Here is a 9,759-nt window from a genome sequence, read left to right on the forward strand (position 1 = left end):
CAGACCGGGCAGCGTAGATCAGAAACCAGGAACAGCGTCACCTGTGGAGCTGAGGACGGGGCCGGCTGCCACGGGGGGACTTGGAACTCTGGGCCGCGTGTGTGCTCGCGGACCACATAAGCCGTTCGAAGTGCAGAAATGCGAGGGCACCGGAAGGGTTCCCTGCGGTGCATCCACACCGCAGAGCAGGACTCAGTCACGAAAAGAAACAAACTGCTGATACGTGTGGCAACCTTGGGAGATCTCCAGGGAGCTGCGCCAAGGGACAGAGCCAGTCCCCAGAGGAAACATGCCACACGGGACTCCGTTTAGGTGACACTCTTGACGTGACACTGGAGCAAGAAGGGCGCATTGGCCGGTCCCAGGAGTTGGGGGGGGGGGGGCAGGGCAGGAAGATGGGCGTGGCTGTCCAAGAGCCACACGGGAGGGGTCCTCTCAGCGGCAGAAAGGAAAACAGCCTGTGCTTGAACTGCAATCCTGGGTATGACAGCACACGACGGCTTTGCAAGACATCACCGCTGGGGAAACCGGGGAAGGGTCCACAGGATGGCTCAGAATTCTTTCTCACAGCGACATGTGAGTGTACCATTGTCACGAAATTAAACACGTAACAGAAAAAAGGCACCAGGCTGTCCGTCTCCGTGCCCGGAGTCACTGAGCGGGCAGAGCAGGGGCCGTATTCACTCTGAGCTGGTTTCCTGAGCACCTGCCTCCTGGAATGTGGGACTAGACAGGGCCCAAGCTCTCTGTGCACAGGGGACCCCCCAGGAGGAAGAGGGAGGAAGCCCAGGAGAGGAGGGTGGTCTTCCAAATGCACAAAGTCGCCTGGCCAGGCGGTGTGAGCATCAGCAGAGCTGGCCACCAAGTCTGGTTCCCTCCCTCGGGAAGCAGGGCGGCACCACTGTCCCCGGCCCCCTGAGGCAGAGCCACCGGAGTCCTTCCGGACAACGAGTTGGGAACAAAAGCAACCCAGCTCCCTTCTGAGCCAAGCGTTTAGTTCCCAGGACCAGAGCCCCAGAGTTCTTTCCCTGTGGCGGGAAGGCTACATTCTCAACGGTGCCTGCTCGGTCAGCCTGGGTCTCTGACGGCACCGAGCCCGTCTGGCCGATCCCTGGGGGATCGCCTGGGGGGACGCTGTTACCTACGGCGGAGGCGAGAGCCAGCCTGTATCCTTAGGACCCCCACCCGCCCGATCACATCCGCGCCTACACCCGTCTGTCTGACCTCACCCCCGCCAACCTGGCCCTCCTCCACGCTGCCCGTGGGGCCCCTCTCCCACGACGGCCTCCACACCCTCCTGCAGGTGGCCAGAGGCACAGAGGTAGCAGGTGGTCCGCCCCAACGTGCCGTCAGACCAGGAGGCCGGGCACGGCTGGGGCCACAGGGGCAGGCAGCTCTGGCCTCTGCCCCCCGCATGTAGCATGAGTGCCGAACCAGGTTCACAACTGTCCCCGGTGACAGAATCCCTCCTTCGGACGCACGGTACTGGAAGGTACAGGCGACACATGAATCCAGAGCTGTTCCGGGTAACGGGAGGGGGCGCACAGGGCAGGGGTGACTAGAGCCCCCGTGCCCGGTCCCCGTGAGCGATGTCAAACCTGCTGGCCTAGCAGCTCTCCACACTCCAGGCTCCAGGGTGCCACGGGGCAGCCAGCGAAAGACAGAGCCCAGATTCCACGGCCCACACGCGGGCTTCCACTCCCAGCTCTGCCGAGCTTGCTTCCGGCCTTGGGAGAACGAAGTCCCCTCTCGCAGTCCAAGAGAAGGGACCCGCCCACTGCCCTGCTCCCATCAGTGACACGAAGACCACCCACCGTGCACTCGGCTCAGAGCCCGAGGCGCTCCTCAGGGCCCCCGCGGCACTGCGCACCCACCTGCCAAAGGTCTGTGGCGGCCGGCTCACCCCTGTCCCGGGAAGCAGGGAGCTGGGAGTCACCCCTCCCCCAACCCGCCCCGCCCCGGCTCCAGCTCCAAGAGCCCTCTCCTTTTGCTGTGAGGAGTGCACACGGCACACGTGAGTACCCTGCTCAGGGTGGGCCCACCCATGCTCTCAGCGCCCCTCACAGCTTCCCACCCGCAGGAGATGTGGGGGTGACCCCAGGTGCACCAAGGGCCCAGCAGAGGGTAACAGCCCTTTCCAACTGCTAGCTGGTGCTTGCACAAGTGTCTATCGAGCGCCTACTATGTGCCAATCCCTGCCTGGGGCCACGGGTGACCCAGGGGAGCGCACGGGCAGCCCGACACCACGGGCAGCGAGGAACCAGCCAGGTGAGACTCTGTGTGCCCTGCCCTCCCGAAGGACTCAAGCAGGCCCCACAGACGGGGCAGGCTTCCAGACAGCAGAACTCAACCCAGCCTTCACCTGGAGGGGACCACCCGGCAGGGCTGGCACCAGCTGTTCCAGACAGACAGACAGACAGACAGCAGAGCTGACATCCGGCTCGGGAGGCCAAGAAGTCGGCAGGGCAGGCTGACCGAAGGCCGGAAAGGTGATCAGGTCAGACGGCGAGGAGCTGCAAAGCCGAGGGAGGGAGGCGGCCCTACCGTGCGAGCACCCCCCAAGTGCTGCCCGCAGGAGAGGGACGGACCGACCAGCACCACGCCTTGACAAGGACAGCCACAGCCTGAGGAGTGAGCGAGGAGCCCCGGCTGGAGGCTGCAGACTCTCTGGACCCGGGGCCAGGAAGGAGGAGACGGGGCTCTGCCCCCACCACCGGCCCACACTCATTAGCACCCTCGCTGTGGGTGCCGCGGCAGGGGAAGGAGGTCAGACCTGAGTAATGAGTCCAACTCCTCGACTCCAAAAGCCGGTGCGGAGCAGGAGCCCAGCCCGGGAAGGGGGCTGTCGTGCTGAGTGGGTCTAATGTGGGGGAAGACTGATTCCGGGCTGCTGGTTCAAAAACATGCCCCCTTCCAAAGACTTGGCTGGGACGGATTATGGATCCCAGTGGAAGGCAGCCAAAGGTGGCCGGGGGGTGCACCCATCTCCTCCGTGCTGCCTCTGTCCAGCACCTTAATGCCCCCACTGTCCCTCAGGGTGCCTGTCTGCCCCCTCTCCCGCCATCTTCCCCAGAGGCCATCTCCCCTCCTCCGTCACAGCCACCTGCAGCCCCAGTGTCCCCTGCGGGCCCAGTCTGCACCCCTCAGACCACACCCAGGGTCTGCCCCGGGGGACAGGAGGACACACGTGAACAGGTGGGTGCCCAAGCGTGGCACCAGGCCCCAAAGCCCTGAGAATGCTGACTCAGTGACAGGACATCTTTCCGTGGGTCGGGGAGAGCCAGCCACCAGCCACCGATGAGCTCATTCCATCCCCCCACCCGCTTCCATCCAGCCTCACTGGTCCGCCTCGGCCTCCAGTCCCCAGGTGCTAGTTTGCACTTTGATACCTGGGTTCCCTAAAGCCCTCAGACCTTTGCCAAGCTCTCCTTTAGAATGAGCCCAATGGCAGCTCCAAATGGGAGAGGGGCCCAGGATTAAGTCTGTATAACATAATCACGGCACCATTAACACGGCCACTAACTCACAGGGCATCCTTCAGGGCGGAGGCGCCTTCCAGTCCCCAAGCAGTGGGACAAGAATGCGGGGCAGATGGGGCAGCTCAGGGATGACCAGACGGGTCCCTTATGGGCCTGTGCCTGTGGATGAGCCACCCAGCCCGGGGAAGTCTCCTGATCTGAGGAACACAAGGAGCCCAGCAGGGGCCAGGCAGACACCAGAGGTCAATAATCAGGGGTGACTACGGTCGGTCCCCCCGCATTCCTGCTAATCCAACTCGAAAACGACCCACACCTCACCTTCCCCGTCCAGCAGAGCCGGCCCTCCGAAGGGGGGGTTCCAGCCGGAGGTCACTCAGAAGGGGGGCACTCCCTCAGCCCCACAGCACCCCCCCTCGCCGCACCCTGGGCACCCCTCCCCCACCCCAGGGCTTCAGTGTCCGCCCCTGCGACGGCCCCCGCTGCCCGGATAGCTGCAGGACCACAAAGGGCCAGCTCGGGGACACACTAATGAGGACATCAGTCAGCACGCTACAACTAAGACCCTGGGTTGCCACATCTGCAGGGCCTCGCTGTATCCGTAGCAGGATGCTAACTCAGTCAGGGCTGGTCCCAGTCCCCTCTCAGGGGACATCAGAGACAGAAAATAAGACCATTTCCCGTCGATCCATTAAAGAAAACAGTAAAGGTTTACCGGGCCAGAGCTCCAGGCTGGGGGCTCATGGGGTCAGCGTGACGACCAGGCTCTGCTCTCCCAAAGCAGGAGCCCCGCGAGCACCCCGCCATCCCGGTCCCCGGCCCGTGATCCCTCCACCGAGGGGATCTGCGGCACTGTTACACCACCACGGACCCAGCCACGTGATACTGAGCCACGGGGCCCATAGGTCTGGACCTCCCACTGCCCCCGGCAGCCTCCCACCACCAGCCCTGGGTGCCATCTGGCCCAGACCCCTGCTCCGCCCCCCAGCCTAGTTCCCCCAGCGATCCTCAGCCGGGCTGGCCTGTGGGAGACCTGCACCCCTTTATGCCTTCCCTCGTGTCTCCTGCTGCCTGCAGCCTCCTTCCCGCCCCCGAGCCCGGATGACGCTCAGCTTTCAAGAGTCAGTTGAGGCCTCACCAACACCCAGGACCCCTTCCCAGGTATGTACCCAGACCCTCCAGCCCCACCCACAGCCACACGCAGAGCGGGGGCCCTCTCTACACCCTCGCTGACCACTCACTGTGACCTCACTCTGTGACATATGCACGGTAGCATCCTTGAGGACGCCAGGAAAGCCGTCGGGGTGGCCCCCAGCTGCTCACCACGTACCCTGAGCCTCTGTGCAAGACCCGGCCTTCGAAACTCCCGGAAGAGTGTTCCACACCTCAGATGGCAGCCCTGAGCAGAGACCGTGGGAGGGGCCCTGCCAGAGATCCTGTGCGTTCAGGCACCGGCCCAGCACACCTGTAAGGACACCTGCAGCCCCCCAAACTGGGTCGAGTCCTGACGAGGCTTCCCCGAGCCTGGGGCGGACCTACAAGCGGGGAAGGGCTCCACCCAGTGTGGTTTGGGTTTGAAGCCAAGTGTGGAATTACCTTTCCTTTATTTCACACCTGTCCCAGCCCTTACTAGGGTTTCGGGCTCACGGGGACAATCCCACAGCTGTAACAGGCTGCGGAGGACAGCCCTGGATTGCAGGGAACTCACGGAACCAAGGGCCCCCGGGAGACACCACTGTCCCTGTTGCTCGGCTGGCTCAGGCACCTGCAAGGCACCGGGTTCAGCTCGTTGGCGAGTCCTGTTTTCTCCACCGGGATGTGGGCCAAGACAACTAACTCCCTTCCTAGGAGAGGTTCCCTGGCTCCACAGGAGCGCTGACCGCAGGTTCCAGCCGGCTGTGTCACAACCAACCTCACTTCTTCAACAAACAGCCACCAGCAGCCACCGGCTCCAGGCCTGGGCCACAGACGGGCTGCCATTCACAGGTGCGGCTCCCGTGGGTGGGGGGTCGGGGGGCAGGCCGGCTGCATCTGCCACGGAGGCCCAGCTCGGGTGCAGGAGGAGCCCTCCCTGGGCCCCAGGCCGCCACCTGGAAACAGGTACAGTAACTCTCGTCACCTGCCTCCGCACACCCAAGCGGGATCAGGCTGCTCACGGCAGGGCGCAGAAGCACAGGCCGGCACCAAGGCTGAACCGCCAGACGTTTGGCCGCGCAGGAGGGCCCCCACCCCGTCCCTTTGGTCTGTCTGCTCTGTCACCCAGGCTGCGGCACGGGCCCGGGGTCGGCTCAGGAGACAGGCGGCGCGGGGCGGCCGGGGGCGCAGAACCGGAGTCCAACAGGACGCCCACCTTCAGATTCCCAGCGAGTCCGTCCGACTGTCGCCACCCGAACCGGATTCTGACAAACGGCATCGACTCCAGCCGCCCTGAGCCGCACACCCAGTTCCACTTGCACACTCACGGCAGTCAGAACGGATCCAGTGACCACGCACACAGCGTGTAAGTTAAGTAAGTAAGTAAATAAGTAAACCGATCAATCAATCAATCAGGCCTCGGCCTTGGCCAGCTGTTCACACCCCAAACAGGAGTAACAACAAGGTGCCCGAACCTTGGAAGCTTCGGTGTCCCAGGCTGGATGGGTGGTACCTTAGCACTTCACAGTTAAGGGACTTGGGGCGAGTCTCCTTTCCTGTGCCTCAGTTTCTTCATCTGTACTATGAAAACATAAGAGGCCCTGTCCCGGGCTCACTGTGGAAATGAACTGAGCTAGGGAGCCTAAACAGCTGAGGACCAGAGCCTGGCCCCCAGAGCACCACGTGAGCACGGCAGGTACGACTAGTGTTAAACCCCCACGACACCCACCCACCCTTCCTGGCCGACCAGACATCACCGTGCTGCCTGGCCCAGCTCAAAGCCCATGACCTGCGAAGCCCCCCTTCTCTGCGACCCCGGGAAGACCCCTCCCTTCTCTGAGACCCCGGGAAGACCCCTCCCTTCTCTGGGACCCCGGGAAGACCCCCCCCTTCTCTGGGACCCCGGGAAGACCCCCCCCTTCTCTGGGACCCCGGGAAGACCCCCCCCTTCTCTGGGACCCCGGGAAGACCCCTCCCTTCTCTGGGACCCCGGGAAGACCCCTCCCTTCTCTGGGACCCCGGGAAGACCACCCCCTTCTCTGGGACCCCGGGAAGACCACCCCTTCTCTGGGACCCCGGGAAGACCCCCCCTTCTCTGGGACCCCGGGAAGACCCCCCCCTTCTCTGGGACCCCGGGAAGACCCCCCCTTCTCTGGGACCCCGGGAAGACCCCCCCCTTCTCTGGGACCCCGGGAAGACCCCCCCCTTCTCTGGGACCCCGGGAAGACCCCCCCTTCTCTGGGACCCCGGGAAGACCCCCCCTTCTCTGGGACCCTGGGAACCCCTCCCCCTTCTCTGGGAGCCTGCAGCACACATCCATCCTTGTCGTTAAGGGCCCAGGGAGTGCTTGGTCCAGTACGAGTCTTCTCTCCCCAACCGGAAGGTAACCGAAAGGTAAGCCGGCCTCCTTGCCTCTAGCTTCCCCTCGTCTTGAACGCACGCCCAGCCATGATTGCATTTCTCAGCATGCACTCTTTGCTGCCCTGTGTCACCAGTCCACTCTCTCATCGCAGCCTGCTGGGCGCCCACACCACTCCAGACTCCGGGCTAGGCACCCAAGATGCAAGGGTGACCAAGACGGAGGTCCCTATGCCCCAGGGGCTCTCAGCCACGTGTGCGAGATAAACACACACACACACACACACACACACACACACACACACACGGATCACTTCAGTGCAGCAGAGAAGGCAAGCTAAGCATCGGGGCCCTGGGCCACGAGCCTGTGGGTGAACCTCATCCAGGGGAGGCAGGGGACAGGAAGGTTCCAAAGGGGATATCAGGAACACTAGGGCATTCCAAGCAGAGGACCTAACTGTCATGTCGGTGAAAAAGCGACGTGGGATGCAGGAAACAAAGCATCCGAACTGGCTGGGTACCTGAAGCAGGCCGTGGAAGATGTGACTGGAGGGACAGGCAGCAGCCACACCCCGACCTTCACCCTGCAGGCTGCAGGGAGCTGGAGAAGGGGCTTAAGGACGCCTGCCTGCCTGTGAGCCAGCAGACAGCAGCTCCTGTGGCCAGGCACCCATCTCACCCGCACAGGGAAGTCATCTGGACACAGGGCAGCCAGGCCAACGGAGGACAGATGTGGAGGTGGCCCGGCCAAAACGCCACTCTTCCAGGAAGCCTTCTCGGATCTGCCCATCTCCCACAGCCGCCTGCAATGGCGACTTGGCTCCTGATCCCGTGCTGTCCTGGGCAGGCATTTGCTGCACCAGATTTCTACCGAGGACCCAGCACAGGAGAGGCGGAACCTCACCAGAGTACCCTCTTAAACAGGCTGGACACTGCAAGACTGACGAGCGTCACCTGTGTCTTTCACCCAAACTCGGTGCCCCTGCTGGGGTAGAGTGGAGAACCCCCATCCCTGCCTCCCAGGGAGGCACACACACGTGGCAGTGACAGAACAGGAGAAGCCACAAAGGCAGGGAGGCAAACCCTGGCGGGAGAGGTAGTCAGGAGAGCACCCCAGCCCCCAGAACTGGGAGCAGGGCCGAGGCGGGCAGCGGAGGGAGGGGGCCAGGTGAGGCTGCGACGGCAGAGGCCTATCTCGTCCAGCGGCCAGGCCCGCAGAACTTTCTGCGACGGGGCAGCGTTCCATACCTGTGCCACGCGTGGCTGCTGCCACCACGCCGGACGGCGCACACGGAGCCCCGGGCCCCGGGGCAGTGAGTGAGGTCCCCGACAGGAGGCCCCAGCTGGGCTCCCACGGGGCCAGGTCACACCTGGTCACCTGCAGACTACTCGGGCGGGAGGACCTCGCGCTCAGAACCGGGAGGCGCCTCGTAAGCCAAACGTGGCTGAGGGCAGAAAGGCGCGGAGGGGCCGCCCCCGAGGCCTTGTGGCCGAGGGCCGCCCCCTGCGCCCCACAAGTGGGAACCGAGGCCTCAGGGAGACCGCGCGCATGCGCCCTCAGGTGGGTCCCAGCCAGGGCGCCTTGGGGGCGGAGCCGGAGCGCCCCCGGCCCTCCCGTCCGCCCCGCCCCCGTCCACCAGGGCCTCCCGCCGAGACCACGCCCCCTTGTGACCACGCCCCGCGCCTGCCCCGCCCACCTCCCGCGGCCAGCCCCTCCCTCGGAGGCCCCACCCCCTCGCCCCGCCCCCGCAGGCCCCGCGCGCCCCTCCCGACCCCCGACCCCCGCACCCCCACACCTCGGGCCGCGCGCCCTTCCCGGAAGGGCCCCCCTGGCCCTGCCTGGCCCCGCGGCCTGACCCCGCCACCTCACCTGGGCCGGGGTGGTTCGCAGGCGCGCTCCGCTCGCTCTCGGCGGGAGGGGCGGTGCAGGGGGCGGAGCCGGGACCCAAACATCACGTGACGACCTCTCCCGCGCCGGGCGAACGCCGCGAGACCGCCCCCCGCGCCCCACCCGCCAGTCCCATCGGCCTCGGCGCCTTGCGCCAGCCAATGGCCACTCGAGCCGCGCCGCGCCGTGGACGGCGTGCGCCTCAGGACTACAAGTCCCAAACTGCCCCGCGTGGACGACCGGAAACGGCCGGAGACGGCGGCCGGCTGGGCCAGAAAGCCTTCTCTGACTGGAGCTCCTGGCTGGCGTCGAGGCCGTGGTCCTCGAGGGCCGCACGAGGGTCCCTTCCCCAGCTCAGTCCCTTCCCCAGCCCCTTGAGGTGGCAGGTGCGCTGTCACCCCCGAGCCTCGGTCTCCCATCCGTGGAACCAAGGCGGGCGGGGGTGAGGAGGATGAGGATGAAAGTGAGCTTGGACAAGGCGAGCCCAGCCCTCAGCCTCAAAGGCCTTCGCTCCGGGTGACAGCCCCGCGGGGCCTCTGCCCAGGAGCGGCACTTGGCCCTCTAGAGACCTTCGTGGGGTCGGGCTCCCTCCTGCACGCTGCCTGCGCCCCCTGAAGAGCTGGACCGGTGGCTGTGTGCCCTCCGGCCCGCATGCCCTGTGCCTGAGCCTGCTTGCCCACAGGCGAGCCCAGAGCCGCCGCTGGGGCTGGGTCCTTCCCGCCTCCGTACCAGCCCTGCCTCCTCGGCCCAGGTCCAAGGCAGCGTCCTAACAACTGCTGGTGATCAGGCCTGGAGGGGTGTGGGCAGGGTTGTCCCCACAAGGCCAAGCATCTCCATGCAGGGGTTGGGCGCGGGCCGCCTCCTGTCTGCCAGGACTCCTGGATCGCCCTGCTCCCTGATGCC

At 65.3% G+C, this 9,759-nt stretch overlaps 1 protein-coding gene across 1 annotated transcript in view; it reads right to left on the reverse strand.

The window, feature by feature from the left end:
* Nucleotides 1-8,886, reverse strand: part of TSNARE1 (t-SNARE domain containing 1) — a 102,060-nt gene extending 93,174 nt beyond the window's left edge. Inside the window, 1 exon segment of the mRNA XM_042973238.1 lies at nt 8,839-8,886. The gene's annotated coding sequence lies outside the window, so the exon portion shown is untranslated.
* Nucleotides 8,887-9,759: the final 873 nt, after the last annotated feature.

The sequence above is a fragment of the Panthera tigris genome, chromosome F2 (assembly GCF_018350195.1).
Source record: "Panthera tigris isolate Pti1 chromosome F2, P.tigris_Pti1_mat1.1, whole genome shotgun sequence".
NCBI lineage: Eukaryota > Metazoa > Chordata > Mammalia > Carnivora > Felidae > Panthera > Panthera tigris.